This window comes from Rattus norvegicus, chromosome 7 (genome assembly GCF_021556685.1).
Source record: "Rattus norvegicus strain SHRSP/BbbUtx chromosome 7, alternate assembly SHRSP_T2T, whole genome shotgun sequence".
Classification (NCBI taxonomy): Eukaryota; Metazoa; Chordata; class Mammalia; order Rodentia; family Muridae; genus Rattus; species Rattus norvegicus.
The window spans coordinates 56,578,217-56,595,865 of NC_141540.1; positions in this window are offsets into that span (position 1 = coordinate 56,578,217).

A 17,649-nucleotide genomic window follows, 5' to 3' on the forward strand; every position below is an offset into this window, starting at 1 on the left:
GAGCCCTTGATCCTGAGCCTTTGATCCAGTTAGTCATTGGTACATGTGTGGTGTGGTGTGGTGTGGTGTGTGTGTGTGTGTGTGTGTGTGTGTGTGTGTGTGAGAGAGAGAGAGAGAGAGAGAGAGAGAGAGAGAGATTTGCTGAATGCTGAAATATACCAAAAAATAAGCCTACCTATATTCTGTGTCCCTCTAAGTTAGAATCTTAGGTATAAACACAATTAAATGCATTCATACACACAACTAAACATATCTAAGATATTTCTAGTCATACCCTAAATAGTAGTCACAGTAAAAATATTCCAAATGTCAATTAATAGTAGAAATGTTTTCATATGTGTTCTTTTTTTTTTTAACTAGGTCAAAATATCTGGGGCTTGGGAGCTTCATAAACTAAACAAGTTATTTAAGAATGTTCTGGAGGCTCAAGGGGATCATCTCAGCTACTATGAGGACCTCATGGAACATGGTACTGGTGAGAGTAAGTGATTGTTTGGGAAAAAGTCAAAGGGCCTATTCAAAGGTCTGGCTCAGTGAGGCCTTTATATATATTTATATATAAACTAGTCCAATCCCTTCTGTAGGAGTATCTCAAATTAACTAGTTTTCTTTTAGTTGTTAGCGGTGGTTGGGAAGTTGATTGGTTGGTTGTTGACAAATGGTCTTGCCATGAAGTACAGGCTGGCCATAAACTTCCTATTCTCTTCCCTTAGTTCTGGGTAACAGGTGTGCACACCTGGCTTTCGTCTCCACTCTTCAGTGTCTCCCCAATAATAAAACTGTGTAGGAAAAAGTCAAACCAAACCTAAACCAGAAGGAGAATGTGCTAACAAACTGTGTTATCCTCATAAAATTTAGTAGTGCCCAAGAGTGAACTGTTTGCAACTGTCTGTAGCCACAGACTAAACCACATCAGTTCAAACAGGGATCAGAAGAAGCCAGGCACACAATAAAAGAGAATCATGGTTGATTAAATTCATGCAAAATTCCAACCTGGCAAAAATATAAACTGGTGTTAGAAGAATACACAATGACTCCTTTGGTGGCAAGGGAGGAACTGGGTCACCTTGGGAGCGATGTGTAGGGCTTCAGGGAAACACTCTAGAGACTGGACAAACATTCTTTTTTTTTTTAAAAAAACTCAGCAATTTGTATACTCAATTTATGTATGGATTTTTTTATATTTATGCTGTACTTTAATCAAAACTTTACTAAAACTAGACAACATCCAATAAGCTTGGAAGAGGTAGCGGCTGTCCAGTGGCCTAAAGAATGGAAGAACCAATAGGTCTATAGGCTCAGTCTTTGACGGCAGGACAGAATGTAGGTCACCATGTGCCAGCAGAACTCTAAAGCCAATTGCATGAAGCACTCTTTTTTCCCCCACCCCCAACACCATCCAACACTTCCCAAACCATCCGAGTCTTGCTATTTGCCTGGGGGCTGGGGAAACAACATCCTAGAGGATGTTTTTGTCTCTAAAGCACCAGATACGGCTGTCTGTAGCCATCTCTTCCTGCTTGCAGTGATGGCCTTCATTCGATGCTTCTGTTCGATCATTTGGAGCTGGGTTCGTTTGGAATTGTATGCTTTGGGGAATTTATACGAGTTAGCCCATACCTCTAATCTCAGTACTTGAGAGGCAGAGGCAGGAGAATTGCTACAAACTCAAGGCCAATTTGTGCTATAAAGGAAGATTCTAGAGGGAGTTGATGGGAGGAAAGAGATAGGAGTGTAGGTTGATGCCATTATGCAGGTGAAGACAGGCGCAGGATAGAACGAGGCCTGTCATTGGACAAGAAGGAAGGATGGGCAGGAGAAAAGTTTTAAAGAAGCTGAGGAGGCTGGGGCGAGGAGGAGGAGCTGAGAGAACATGGCGGCAGATGTTAAGATTCCTCTCTGCACATCTTACGGCTTGTTACGACTATTTTAAGAGATGGATGTGTACAGGATTTTGTGTTGTCTAGATGGGCAAATATATCTTATCAGTTGGATCAGAGGATACTGTGTGATGTGTTCTTTCATGTGGCGACTTAATTGAGTTCAAGAGAGTGTGTGATAGCCAAATACACCAGCCTGCCACGGAATTGGGATGTGTATGCCTGGCATGGTGGGAACCAGCCAAGAGAGCTGTGAGTGAGGGCGAGGTGGCCTGATGGGGTGCTGTGTTGGAATGGCTCGAGGACAGCAGGTCAGAAAATAGATGGGGGCAGTGTAGAGCTACTGAGATAAATTAGTGCTGGTTCCGATGGCGTGCTGGAGCTAGAACTAGCCAGGGATCGCTGGCTAGAACTAGCTAGGGTATGCGCTGGAACCGGTTCTGCCGATTTTTTATTTTTACCTCAACATGGGAGGAATCCAAGAAGTAGTATTAGGAAGTCAAGAGAGGCTTCTTTTTTTCTTTTTTTTTTTTTTCTTTCCTTTTTTTCGGAGCTGGGGACCGAACCCAGGGCCTTGCGCTTACTAGGCAAGCGCTCTACCACTGAGCCAAATCTCCAACCCGAGGCTTCTTGTGACTAAGGAAGCAACTGAGTTCATTGGATGCTTACTTAACATGCACAGATCTCCCGCACTGCGTAAACCTAGGATGATGGTGCACATCTGTCGTCCCAGCTTGTAGACGGTGGGTTTCCACTGCTGTGAAGAGACAGCAGGACCATAGCAACTCTTATAAGGGAAACATTGGGGATGGCTTACAGGTTCGGAGGTTTAATCCTTTATCATCTTGGCAGTGCGCAGGCAGCCATGGTGCTGGAGAAGGAGCCGAGAGGTCTACATTCAGATCAGCCAGCACCAGAAAGGAAATGCCAAACTAGGCCTGGCTTGAGCCTCTGAGCCCTCAAAGCTGGCCCCACAGTGATGCACGACCTCCGACAAAGCCACACCTACTCCAACAAGACCACACTTCCTCACAGTGCCATTCCCTGTAAGGGCCCATTTTTATTCAAACCACTACAGGAGGTAAAGTCAGGAATATCAGAAATTCAAGGTCATCCACAGCCATAGAGTGAATTTGAGGCCAATTGGAAAGCAGGAGACCCTATCTCAGAGAGAAATTTCCTACAGGAAGCAGCATTTGATCTGGGTGTCAAGTCTGTGAAATGTAGGACTAGGAGAACAAAGAAAAAGAAGACCATTGTAAACCAAGGAGACAGCATGTGCCTGACATGGGAAAGTTTACTGGTGCACCAGAGGGGAGATTGGCGCTGATGGGGGAGATGGCAGCTACAGGATGCTGGGAGGAGATGTAGTCTGTAACTTTGTACCTGTGTGTACATTATGCTTGTAGACATTGTTTAGTGAAGGTTTGAATGTGAAATGCCCCCTGTGTTAGTCGGGGTTTCTATTCCTGCACAAAGATCATGACCAAGAAGCAAGCTGGGGAGGAAAGAGTTTATTCAGCTTACACTTCCACATTGCTGTTCATCACCAAAGGAAGTCAGGACTGGAACTCAAGCAGGTCAGGAAGCAGGAGCTGATGCAGAGGCCATGGAGGGATGTTACTTACTGGTCTGATTTCCCTGGCTTGCTCAGCTTGCTCTCTTATAGAACCCAAGACTACCAGCCCAGGGATGGCACCACCCACAATGGGCTGGGTCCTCCCCCCTTGATCACTAATTGAGAAAATGCTTTACAGCTGGGTCCCAAAGAGGCATTTTCTCAAGGGAGACTCCTTTCTCTATGATAACTCCAGCTTGTGTCAAGTTGACACACAAAACCAGCTGGTACACCCCCTAAACTATGATATGGCATACGTATAATCTGCACATTGTATAATATACATATGCATACAGATGTATGACTATATGAAGAATATATTGAGGAAGACCAATAAGTATTCATTTTCAACAAAGCGTATATAAGATTGAAGAGCACACGTGCATGTGTGTGCATGAGAAAGACATGTTTTAATTAGTCGGCTCTCTGTAGGAAGCTGTGAGTCCAGAATCTACGGAGTGGATGTGCAGGCCAGATACCTGCATACGAGTTGATATTGTGGTGAGTCTGAATACAGCCTGCAGTTGGAATTCTTTGATCTTTGGCTGAAGTGTATTTTTCTCATAAGGCTTTCAACTAAGTGGATAAGGCCCACTGGTGTGACAGATGGGCCACTGGCCTGATTCTGTTTTATTAATGATTTAAATGTTACTCGCTTCTTTTAAAAAGACCACGCTGGGGCTAGAAAAGATGGCTTAGAGCAGCAGTTCCAAGCCTCCCTAATGGTACAACCCTTAAATACAGTTCCTCATGTTATAGTGACCCCCAACCATACAGTTATTTTTATTGCTACTTCATAACTGTAATTTTACTTCTGTTATGAGTAGCTGTGTTTTCTGCTGGTTTTAGGCCACCCCAGTAAAAGGGTCATTTGATGCCCCCCAAAGGGGTCTGGAACCATACATTGAGAACTGCTGCCTCAGAGGTTAAGCGCATGTATTGCTTTGTAGAGCATCTCAGCCTAGTTCTAGGCACCTGTATCAAGACACTCACGACCTCCTACAGCTCCACCCACAGGGGATCCAATACCCTCTTTGAGTCTCCGGGGACACTATTGATCATGTGGCATAACTCCACAGACATACAAACATTCAAATTTAAATGGATCAAATTTAGATAGATAGATAGATAGATAGATAGATAGATAGATAGATAGATAGATAGATAAAAAGATAGATAAGTAGATAGATAGACAGACAGGCAGATAACAACCAAAGACTGGGATTCAACTTATCAGAACACTTGCCTAGTATCTGACAAGCTTCACTCCCCAGTACAATTTGCGCTCGCACAGGGCCGTGTGTGTGTGTGTGTGTGTGTGTGTGTGTGTGTGTGTGTGTTGGCATTTTCCGTTACCACTTTGCCTTGTCACCTCAAGACAGGGAAGCTCGCCGTTTCAGAGCAGTTGGCTGACCAGAGATTTCTCAGGATTTGTCTGTGCTCTCCAATGCTAGGCTTACAGGCATTTGCAGCTGTGTCTAGCTTTTACTTGGGTGATGGAGATTTGAACTCAGGTACCCAAGTCTGCCTCCACCCACACTAGATTTTCATATGATCAAATATCTGGGTAGTGGGGCCTATTCAAGTTCATAGTCAAAAATTAACCATTACGGGTAGGAAGTATGCATCTGTGTAAATATGACCCAGATTCTGAATGTTTGAGCCGAAGTCCTATCTTTGACTTTAGCTTTAAACTGTTTAGAAACAGTGTCCTGGCTGGTTTGGGGTCAAATTGGCACAAGCTAGAGTCATCAGAAAGGAAGGAGCATCAATTGAGAAAAGTGTTTCCATAAGATCTGGCTCTAAGGCATTGTCTCAATCAGTGATCAAGGGGGAGGGCCCAGATCACTGTGGGTGGTGCCATCCCTGGGATGATGGTCCTTTGTCTATAAGAAAGCAGGCTGAGCAAACCACGAGGAGCAAGCCAGTAAGCAGCATCCCTCCATGGCCTCTGCATCAGCTCCTGCCTCCAGGCGCCTACCCTGCTTGAGTTCCTGCCCTGACTTCCTTTGGTGATGGACAGCAATGTGGAAGAGTATGAATAACCCCTTTCCTCCCCAACTTGTTTTGTGGTCATGGTGTTTCATTGCAGCCATACAAATCCTAACCAATGCAGTATTTCTTCTATGAACCAATCTTAGTTTCTTAAAATCCATGCCAGTTTTAGGTCATTTATATTACGCGGACAAACTAAGAGGATTTAAAAGCAAAGACCAATGAGAAATACATCATTTCTTAACAACAGAAAAGCACACTGTCAGGAAGTGAGGTCCCTTTACCCAGTGCAAGCCCTGGGTAGGGCTGTTATTATAAAAACAAAGAGCTTTATACGTCTCCCCTCTGTTCCTCGTTGCTAAGCACTGCAACTTATTTATAGCTAGAAAGCCATTAAAAACACTTTGGGAATGTTTTAGGGAAGACAGCAATTAGTCTATTTCCTAGACAAAATTGAAAAATACTCAGAAGAATTTTTTAAAAATTACCACTTTCTTATGGCGGCCTCTGCAATAAGTGTTTTGGTGACTCCCATTGGGAAGATGGTCTGTGGGATCCTCAAAAATATACAGCTCCCCTCGTTGGCTTAGTGTGGGAAACAGGTATCTATCTTTATCATCTCAAAGAAGGATGCACAGGGCTGGAGAAATGACCTTCACCACTGGAATCTAGCCAAGAGCGAGCGGCTAAGCTGCCTGGCACCCATCTTCCCTTTTGTCTTAGCAGCAGGAGTGTGCCCAGAGAGAGGACAACATTTGCTAGTCAAAAGAGGTGCTCTGTGTCTTCTTGTTCTTGGAATACAGATGTAATGGTTGGCTCCCCAGCAGCCATATTGAATTAGAAGGTATGCTTGAGGTTTATTGCTGAACACAATAGAACTTCTTCTTTATGATGTCACAGGGTCAGCTCTGGATTTCCTGCAGGGGATACTCTTTCACATAAAGAAGGAATTGCATTGTTTAAGTTGTAGAATTTAGGCCTCTGCTTCTATAGTTTAGCCTTTCCTGATGGACATCCCAGTAGCAGCCAGGACACCCTACTTCTCATCGCAGGATTTGGAACAGCAGACACCTCATCCTTCTAAAATCCACTGGATTCCAATTAATGAAGAATAGAATTTAGACACAAAATAAGCCAATGTTAGAGCTGAAAACATACTTTCAAAATCCGTTATCTTTCTTTCCCACCATCCCTCTTGCAGATAAGATAACAAGAAGCCCTAGTTTCAACCAGCAAAGATAACCAATCATGCAGGCAGGGTGTGTGAGCATACGAGCCTAAGCCCCAACCCGCCACATCCCCACCCCAGGCTTCCTTTTTCTTCCTGAGCTGCTAAGAGAGACATAGTCTGGGCTAAGAGAGACATAGTCTGGGCAAATCCTGGAAGACACTAGAAACCACTTTCAGTACACTTGAGCACTGAATCAATGTGGCTGTCCCCTAACACAGGCTATCCTGACACATTGCCCAGCATAATAGTGGCGTGCTCTGAGCTCATACCTCACGCTCTTTCCACACTTGGGCATCCCCGAACAGGCCTTGCCCAGCCTCCAAAGCCTTTCCTGCTGCCATTGCTGTTCCAGGCCAGTTTTTGTTAGCTGGAGCCAGATCACCTATAGCTCCAGCAGAGGAAGGAACAATTTATTCATCCCTATCAGATCTGAAGCTGCTCTGAGAAGGCATTTAATTAAGCAGTGGGAGGGAGTATTGCCCTAATTAGAAGGGGCTCCTGAGTGGGAGGGAGGAAATTGCAGGACCAACTAAAGTTCTTGGTGTTGTTGCTTTACCCCTGAAAAGAAGCCAGGGAATTCGCCAGCATCCCTCTGCACTGTGGTCTTTTTGAGATTCAGATCGGCCCCTTGCTTCCCCGAAGCCTCTTTTACTGTTCCTCGAGTGTGTTCATGCTTTGCACGCAGCTCGGGTACTTTGATTTTCACATAATTATCTCCAGCCATACACCATGTAAACATGGGCTGCTTTGAGAACCGTCTTCATTTTTTTTCCCCCTAAAAAAATGCGGAGACAATTTCTTTTAGTGGAAGGATTTCCAACTTGCGACTCTTAAGTGGGGGTTTCTTCCCTGTCAGAGGGGAGCTGTTGTTAACCAATCACCAGGGCAAGGCTCTGCCTTTGCTGGCTGCTCTACAAACAGGAGACCCAGCATTTTCTCAGTTGAGCATCCTGGCTTCTCTTTCACAGGGAGGAGACGGCTGCATCTCACTGCCTCATGAAAGCTAGCGGATGTCTAGCCAGAGCTCAAATCCACTGGAGCAATTTCACAAGTGCAGAACAATAACCTTCATCTTCCTGTTTCTATTTTGCATCAAAAAAAAAAAGAGAGAGAGATAGAGAGAGAAAACTGTGTATGGTAGCTTATGAATGGGCAAAGGTTGCCTTACTTAAGTACAGAGACTGTATCCCAAACAATTCTGACCTAAGAAATTGAACCTGGAGTTCCGCCCTTAGCTCTACAGCTGACAACTCCTGTGACAATCAACAAGCTACCGCCCCAAAGAGGCCTCCAGCTCCTCACCTAAAAAGTGATGTGTTTGCACTGGACATATGTCACTAGCATAAGTGACATTGCCAAGAGCAAGTTAATAACTCGGAGCTTTGGTGCAGAAGGGTCCTGGGCCCTGCATCAAACACCCTGGATCTTGGTTTGGTTTGGTTTGTTTCTGGGGAATCAACTGCGCCCACTGCTCCCTGTATAAGCTTAGTACACTGATGAGTGGTGTCTACACGTCCTTCCAATTCTTTACTTTTAATGTGCATGGTGTCTACCTGCATCCTGCATGCATGTCTGTGCACCACATTCACAAAGCATGCCTGGAGGTCAGGAAAGCACATCACATGTTCCGGAACTGAGGTTACACGTGACTGTGAGCTGCGTGTGTATACCGAACCCGGGGCCACCGGACGAGCTCTTGCTTCTCAACCTATCCAGTGCTGAGACTGATTAATGCAGTTCTTCCTGTTGTGGTGACCCACAACCATAAAATTAGTTTTGTTGCTCCTTTATAATTTTGCTACTGTTATGAATCAAATGTAAATATCTGTGTTTGCTGATGGTCTTAGGTGACCTCTGTGAAAAGGTCATTCGACCCCCCAAAGGGGTCAAGACCCAAAGGTTGAGCACACTGATTACTGAGCCACTACTCCAGCTGCCAGTGCTGTGTTTTAACACACTCTCTCCTTGGCTCCTCTAAAATAAGAAGAAAACGGAAGCACACGCTGAGTCCACACAGCAACTTGTCACTTACTACCATTGAAGCTTCCCTCTGGCTTAGATGCCAAGCAAGGGAGGCTTATTGAATTTCAGGGAGGTGGGTGGTTCTTTAATGTCCATTCACAAGCCTGTACCCAAAGGGTTGGCAGCCTGGCGTCTGGTTTCATTTCATTGTCATAGGGGAGAGGGAACTTTGTGATCAGGCTGTCTGGAAAAGTGGGGTTTGTGGGTGAGGTGAGGACCAGTAGTCTCCAGAACAACTTCATTGTAAACAAAGGGAACATTAATGCCGAGTTCAGGCATGTGAGAATCACGACCTCCTAGGCCATCTCTCCGTAAGAGCTTGCCTACAAACATGGCTGACTATTCCAGTTCAACCCTTTGAATACACATTAAAACAAGCAGAAGGCTAGGGGTGGTGGCTCATGCTTACAATTCCAGGGCTGGGAAGGTAGAGACAGGAAGATGCCTGGGGCTAAGTGGCCAGCAGAAACACATACTGAGTTCAGAGGCCCAACATGTGCACACATACCACACACATGTAATGTGAATAAGTGTGTTCACCCACACGAAGAATTAGTGTCCCCCTCAGATTGACGTGTTCTCAGATGTCATCTTTGTTGACATTTGTTCTAGGCTCTACCCCACAGTTACCTGGCAACAGCCAGATGTGCCTGACTCACTATAAAAGGGGCTGCTTGCCCCCTCCTCCCTTTTGCTCTTGCCTTGCTTACTTACTCTCTGTCCCCTCTCTCCTCATTCCACTCCTCCATCTTTCTCCACATGCTCAAGGCCAGCCTCTCCTCCTCCTCCTCTTCTTCCTCCTCCTCTTCCTCCTCCTCCCCCTCTTCTTCCTCCTCCCCTTCTTCCTCCTCCTCCTCTCCCCTCCTCCTCTCCTTCTTCTTCTTCTTCTTCTTCTTCTTCTTCTTCTTCTTCTTCTTCTTCTTCTTCTTCTTCTCTCTCTCTTCCCCACTCCCTTCTCTCAATTTGTCTTTCTCTGTCTCTACTACCTGCTCGACTCCCCTCCCCATGCCCTAAATAAACTCTATTCTATACTATATACTATATGCTGTATGCTATATACTGTATGCTATATGCTATATGTTATATACTATATGCAATATGCTATATACTACATGGTATATGCTATATACTTTATACCTTATGCTATACACTATATGCTATATACTATATACTACATACTATATGCTGTATACTATATGCTATATACTATATACTATATGCTGTATACTATATGCTATATACTATATACTATATGCTATATGCTATATGCTGTATACTATATACTATATCCATGTGGCTGGTAGCTCAGGGGGAAGGGATGGCTCAACATGGGTCCACATAGGCACCCCCTTCCCCCACACCATACCACACTCCACCAAACATATCCCTGGCTTCTCTCTCTCTCTCTCTCTCTTTCTTTCTTTCTTTCTTCCTTCCTTCCTTCCTTCCTTCCTTCCTTCCTATTTTTTTTAATAAAACACAACAATCGTATTAATGAAAAGTAAGTTAAGAAGACAGCAAAGGGGTTTGGGGATTTAGCTTAGTGGTAGAGCACTTGCCTAGCAAGCGCAAGGCCCTGGGTTCAGTCCCCAGCTCAAAAAAAAGAAGACAGCAAAGACCAATGTGCAGCCCAACTTTTGACTCACTCGAGCCCCTGACCTGTTCTGTGAATCCATTGGGTTCATTCTGCGCCTTTTCCAGAATAGTACTCTGTGCCCTGTGCATGTGTGGAGAGGACCAACAACCTTTATTTAAAAAGAGCCTGGAGTTCCTTGAATGAAGGAGGACAGAGAACATTGCTGACACGATTCCCAGTGAGTCTGCAGTGATAGAGGGGGAGACGAGTCTTTAAGAAAGGGAATGGGGCTTCCACCCAGGGTGGAAACCAGAGTCAGCTGTGGGTGCTTCAGGAAGTGCACGGGGGCGTGGATGTCAGAGGAGCTCCTATTTTTAATGTTGGTTAAGCCATGCCTGTGTTTTCTAATACTGGCTGGCATTCCAAATCGCCAACTTCCCGAGAGTTGCCTTTGCCAGAAGCCTGCCTGCTAATACTGCATAGACTACAGTAGTTTTGTTGAGCAGACAGTATAATGGGTTTTCTGAGATTAAAATATTTTACTTGTTTGAAAAGACTTCCTAAGGAAGAAAAGCTTATAGAATAAGCCACTCTTTCTAATCTTGGTAACACGAAAGTATGGTTTTGAGGAAAACTTGGCTCCCCTTCCCTCCTGATTTCAGTGTTAAATATCTTTCTATAGAGTGTGTGCCATTGTCTCCTAAACTTTGGTCACCAGAGTTCCAAAGGCACGTCCAAAGTCCCAGAGACCTCGGTCTTAGATTCTCCACTCAGTAGAAAGCAAGAAGCCGTATTTCAACCAGGCAAGGTGTTGTTTATTATTTTATTAGAGATGAATAAGGTAGAATTCAACAGCTTCATCAGGCATGGTGGCTCACACTTGGAATCCCAATCCTAGAGAAAGCTGAGGCAGGAGGATCATCAGTTCAAGGTCAACCTAGGCTATATATTGAGACACTGTCTCAAAGTTTGTGTGTGTGTGTGTGTGTGTGTGTCTGTCTGTCTGTCTGTCTCTGTCTGCGTGTGTGTGTGTCTGTCTCTGTGTGTGTCTGTGTGTGTCTGTCTCTGTGTCTGTGTGTGTCTGTCTGCGTGTGTGTGTGTGTGTGTGTGTGTGTGTGTGTCTTACTTGATACTAGAACAATAGCAAAATGCAAGCTTCTGCACTTTTCTGGGTGCTAAATAGAAATAATAAAGCTTATAGTTTGAGTGTATCTGCATTAGTACACATCCAGCTAATTATATATATAAGCATATACAGTTGATTCTGATGAAAATCACTAGCCAAGCCTCCCCCGCACCTCCCCTGTAGGCATAGGTGCTGGATTCCCTTCCTAGGCGGAGAAGCAGGTGCCCTGACTCTTTAGATGTCTAAGGTCACTCTGCCAAATGGAAAGCCTTCCCATTCCCTTCATAGAACTCTTATCTGATACCATTCCTTCTTCAAGCTGAGATTTGGGGCGGGGCTTGAGCTCTAGGTTACTTTCTCTGTGTTTCTCTGTGTGATATCTTCAGAGTCCAAAGGGGAGAATTCTATCCATAGGACTGAAACCACATTCCTGTGTCTTTCACCCAAGGCAACACTGTGAACAGGGAAGAAGTGGGTTCTAGCAACTGCTCGGAGAGCTATGCCATTACAGAAGGGAATACTCCATGCATCAGACATCCTTGTTCCAAAATCTACCTACATCCTGTGCACATAAACCTAATTTCATGAACCTTTCTGCCACAGTAAGTAGGTAAGGTTATCTTTTCTCAACAGTTGCCTCCTCCCCATGGGCTGAGTATGTTTGAATCTTAAGACAGTAGGTATAGATATGAAAGCAAGAGATTTAAAGAGAAGCTTATACTCAAAGGAAAATTATTCTTTTCACTTCCTCCAAATCTATTTATCCCTCACGAGGAGAGACATTTTAAGAAGCGCCTTGCTAGAATAGTGTAAGCAAAAATAGAATACAAAAGTGGGAAAAACAAGGAGAGACTACAGAGATAGCACCATGGGGAATGTCCTTTCAAACAGAAGGATCTGAGTTCCCATCCCTAGAACCCACATAAAGCCAGACATAAGAGCACTCATATGAAATCCCAGCACTCCTACAGAATGGGAGGCAAAGACGGGGGAAATCCCTAGAAGCTCATGGACCCTCTAGCCTGGCAGACACTATGATGAACTACAAGAGACCCTGTCTCATACAAGTAGAGGGCCAGGATAGACATCACTTGTGTTCTGCGGAATTCTTGCACTTGCACTCAAGTTCGTGAACACATCTGAAATAAAGAAAGGAAGGGAGAGGGGGGGAGGAAGGAGAAGGGGAGGGGAAGGGAGGGAAGGGGGAGGAGGGAGAGGGAGGGAGGAGGAGAGGAGGAAGGGGAGGAAAAGGGCAGGGGAGGAAGTATGCCAGGCATGCTATCACACAGGTTTAGTTCCAGCACTTGGAAGATGGTGGAAGGATCAAAAGTTCAAGGTCATCTTTGGCAAGTTGAAGGCCATCCTGATGCTGTCTCAAAAACAAATAAAGGTAAACATAAAATGTTTACAAATCAAGAAAAATGTTTGCTTTTTGATGGATATAATTCGTGATATACTGATTCCCTATTGTTAACCTTCTGTTTAAGAGACGATCACTATGACAAAACGGATGGCTAGGAGAAACCATTGCAAAGCGTCTCATTCCACATAGACTTGGCCCATTGTGTGCTGGGTTCTACACTTCACATGCTGTCATGGTAAAGCCTACTGCATTAATGTGGTCCTTACCCTCTGTCTCAGTTCCATGTCCTGTAGCTGTGTTTAAGGACTCTGACAAAGGCAAGTTAGGGGACAAAGGGTTTATCCTGGCTCCAGCTTGAGGAAGTTGGTCACATTATCTCCAAGGTCAGAAACACAGAGCAATGCAAGCTAGTGCCTCACTCACTTCCTCCACCCCTAGCATCCCCTGCCTAGAGAGTGGTGCTACCCACAGTGAGTGGGTGGGTCTTCCTACATCAATTGTCATAATCAAGATGGTCCTGCAGGATAAGCCAAAGACCAGCCTGATCCAGAGAGTCCCTCACGGGGACCCTCTTCCCAGGTAATTGATTCTCCATTGTGTTCAGTTGACAGTGCTAACTAAGCATCATGTTCTCTAACAGGAGCACAATTTCAGAGTTTTGTGGCTTCTTGTGACTTGCCATTCACGGGCTCCATTTCTAATCTTTTGCACAATGCCACTCTGGTTTTTAGTGGCCATCCTTCTTTCCCTAATCTCATTTTTTCCCATTCAGGATAAATCAGGTCTCTAGGGAGTGAGTTCTTAGTTCCTCAAACAAAATAATCCCTTGATTAGGGTTGTCTTAGTTACTGTTCTATTGCTGTGAAGAGACACTATAACTAAGGCGATTCTTATAAAAGAAAACTTTTAGTTGGGGACTTGCTCACAGTTTTAGAGGGTTAGTCCATTATCATCACTGTAGGAAGTATTCAGCAGGCAGGCATGGTGCTAGAGCGGTAGCTGAGAGCTTTATATCCTGATCCACACACAGCAGACACACAGACACTGGGCCTGGGGTAGGTTTTGAAACCTCAAAGACACCCTCAGTGACATACCTCCTCCAATAAGGACATACCTACTCCAACATGGCCACACCTCTTAACCACTCCCAAGTAGTCCATCAAGTGGGTGCTATGCAGATACATGAGTGTATGAAGGCCATTCTCATTCAGGTCATCATAAGGTTCTAACCTTAGTAATACAAATGTCAGTAAGAACCTTGAAATGTGTTTTTCCTTTTTTATTACTATCATCTTATTCTCTGGTTGTTTAAAAGCAGTCTCTAAGGCGGGGTAGGTTGGTATATAGCCAGCACTTGTAGGTGGAGGCAGAGGACATGGAATTCAAGGTCATCCTTGGCTACATAGTCCCTTGAGCTGGGGCTGTAGCTCAGTGGAAAAACACTCGTCTCCCATACACAGGCCTTAGATTTGATCTCTAGAATCTCCAGAGAGAGAAAGAAGAGCGAGAGAGAAAGGAGAAAGTGGAAGCCACCCTGGACTATTCTATTAATAAAAAACAAAACAAAAAACAAACAAAAAAAAAAACAGAATTTCCTCTTCTTTTTCTGTAATCTAGAACTTTCCACTGAACAAACAGCTTTCTTTTTTTTTATTTCTGTCATGTAAATCAAATAAGGTGAGAATGTTCTGTGGCTTGAAGATCGGCTGCTTCAGTTTAACACTGTAGCAGGTTTAACCCAGTATCAGGACAAAAGCCTACAACTTCAGCTTTCAGGAGGCCACCCTGGTCTACTCGGTAAAGTCCAGAGCAGCCGGAACTACACAGTTGGACCTCACTTCAAATGGAAATGACTGGCTGTGGTGGTCCACGACTTTAATCCCAACAATCAGGAGGAAGAGACAAGTGAGTTCAAGGCCAGCATGGCCTACAATAGTGAGTTCCAGGACAGTCAGAACTATAGATAGGAACCCTGTCTCAATAATAAAAACAAAATCCAAACCCAAAAGTAGCATTTTAAAGTAGGTTGTTCATATGGCTGTGATGAAGCACCATGACCAAGACAAGTCATGGAAATATCATTTGGTCTGTGAGCTCTTACTGTCAACTTGACAAGATTTGGAAGCACCTAGAGATAAGCCTCTATCTGTGAGGACTGTTAAATTAGGTCACCGGAGGTGCTAAGACCCACCCTAAATGCCAGACTGGATAAACTGGAAAGTAACTGAGTACCATCATTCACTGCTCTCTACTTCCTCTCCATAAATGTGACTTGTCACCATGTCAAGCTCCTGCTACTGAGTGTCCTGTATTCTCTATGAACTGTGAGCTTTGGTTAGAGTATTTAATCACAGCAACCAGACAGGCACCTAAAGCACATAGCCTGCACTTATTTTGGCTTATAGTTTCAAGGGGATACAGTCCATCCTGTGAGGGACATGGTGGCAGGTAAGCAGGCATGGTGTCAGGCTCAGGAGGCTTGGAGGCCACATACCAAGGAAGAAGAAAGTCAACAGGAAGTGGGACCTTGCTGTGAAACCTCAAGACCCTCCCCCAGTGACCTACTTCCCCCAGTGACCCACTTCTCTCAGTGACCCACTTCCCCCCAGTGACCCACTTCCTAAAGGTTCACGCTTCCCAACATCACTACCAGCTGGGGATTGATCAAGTGTGCAAACACTGGAACCATAGCGAACATTTCACATTCAAATCACAATGATGGAGGTGGTGGCTTCTGTGTTTTGATTTTGAGATATACAGTCTCATGTAGGCAAGGAATTCAAGGCCTGCCGAGATGATTGTGAACTCCTGGTTCTCCTCCCTCCTCCTCAGGAGAGCCTTCAAGCCAGGCTGGTAGTTTGTATTTGTCTGTTGTCAAACTGTTGCCTGTTAGTTAGTTCCCGAAGACTGACGTTAATCGCCATTCTGCAAACCACACATCCTTTGGTTTTCCGTTTAGAGTAAATGAATGTTTTTGGACTTTGTGTCACATCTAACGCTCTGTTCCAGCTACTCTCCTGCCATTCTTGTGTGTTTAAAGAGCAAAATCTGCTGAGCCATCTCAGTGGCCCAGTATCATGTGAGACCTTTTCTTTATGGATATGCTAATGTAATAGATTCTGATGGTAAATTTTGCTAGTGACAAACAAATCCAGACAAAAATCTATGTAATCGTGTTTTGTGTTTTAATGCCCTTTCAAATCAAATTTATAAATACTTTAACTGGCAGGTCTGCCTGAATAGAGTCACACTTGAGGCATCTTAAGTGCTAGATTGCTTGTCTCACTGCCTTTCTGTCTCTCTGTATACTTACTGTTCGAGTATTATAGTTAGCCTGTCTTTGATATGAAGGTTATGTTCCTTCCATAGAAAGTGTTCTTTTCTCCGCCCCGGGATATGTAAGCAGCATAGAATCACCAGTTTCTTGGTGCTCAGCTGAATCTCATCGGCACTATATAAATTAGGTGCCCTTTTCAAAGGTGTTTCTGTATCATTGATCTCTTGCAGTGCAAGAAATCATTCCTAATGTGTGGGAACATCAATAGCCATCTATCACCTGATAGATGTAACCCTGAGGTCTTAGCAGGAAATCCTGGCGTGAAGTTCCTGAGTTTGTGGTCAGGTACTGATGGCTGGGGCTGCAGGCATCAGAAGGCTTTGTTGACTTCAAACTGACTTGCTAACGTGACTGGGGCCCCATAACCTCTTGGAATCTTTTCTTTCATAGAGATTAGTCAGGTTCTAACTCTTAGTGGATCACTTTTTACATTTGTTATGGTTTAATCTGAAATGTCCCCCCCCCCCAAGGGCTCATGTTTTGAATAGTTGGTCCCAAGCTGGTTATGCAATTATGGAAGATTTTGAGAACCTTGGAAGGTATGCCTTGCTGTAGGAAATAGATCATTTGAAGTGTGGGTCCTTGGGAGTAAATGACCTCAGACAGCTTCCTGGCTTCGTCTCTGCTCTCAGGTCTACCTGTGAACAGCAATCCCATGTCATATGCTTTTGCAGGCATGATGATGTGTTGAATGCTCATGCCAAGAAACTATGGTCTGACCCTTCTGAGACTGTGATCCAAAGCAAACAATTCTTCTCTTGATTTTTTTTTGGGGGGTGGGGGGGTCAGGCATTTATTTATGGCAATACAAAAGTAAACAATATAGCATCTCATAGATTTTAGGGGCTTCACCCTGAATCGTCAGTTAAATATTCAATAAGTTTGCAGTCAGAAAGTTCTCCCTCCAAAATTATCCATAATATATAATATATTAATATATATATATATATATATATATATATATATATATATATATATATATATCAAGCAATAGCTTGAGGCACCTGGCCACACTGCATCCTTAGTCCAGAGTCAGACAAGTAATTTGCACTTGGCTTTACTTTCTTGTTCTTTCCCAGTCTAAGACCTCAGCTCCTGGAACGAAGCAACCCACACTTAGGGTGGGTCTTCCCACATGAATACGTTGAATCCAGATGATCCCTCACAGTCAAGAGAGGCTCATCTCTTCAGTGTGCCTAGATCAGCAGTGCACAACCTTCCCCATGCTGTGACCCTTTCATAAACTTCCTCATGTTGTAGTGACCCACCAACCATACATTAATTTCATTAACACATAGCAGCTATAATTTTGCTCCTGTTATGAATCTAATGTAAATATCTGAAATGCAGAATATCTCATATGTGACCCCTGTGAAAGGTTGTTTGGCGCCCAAAGAGGTCATGACCCACAGGTTGAGAACCACTGGTCTAGATCCTAACTTGTTGGCAATATTAACCATGCATTCTATTTTTTTTTTATTGTTGCTGTTTGTTTGTTTTT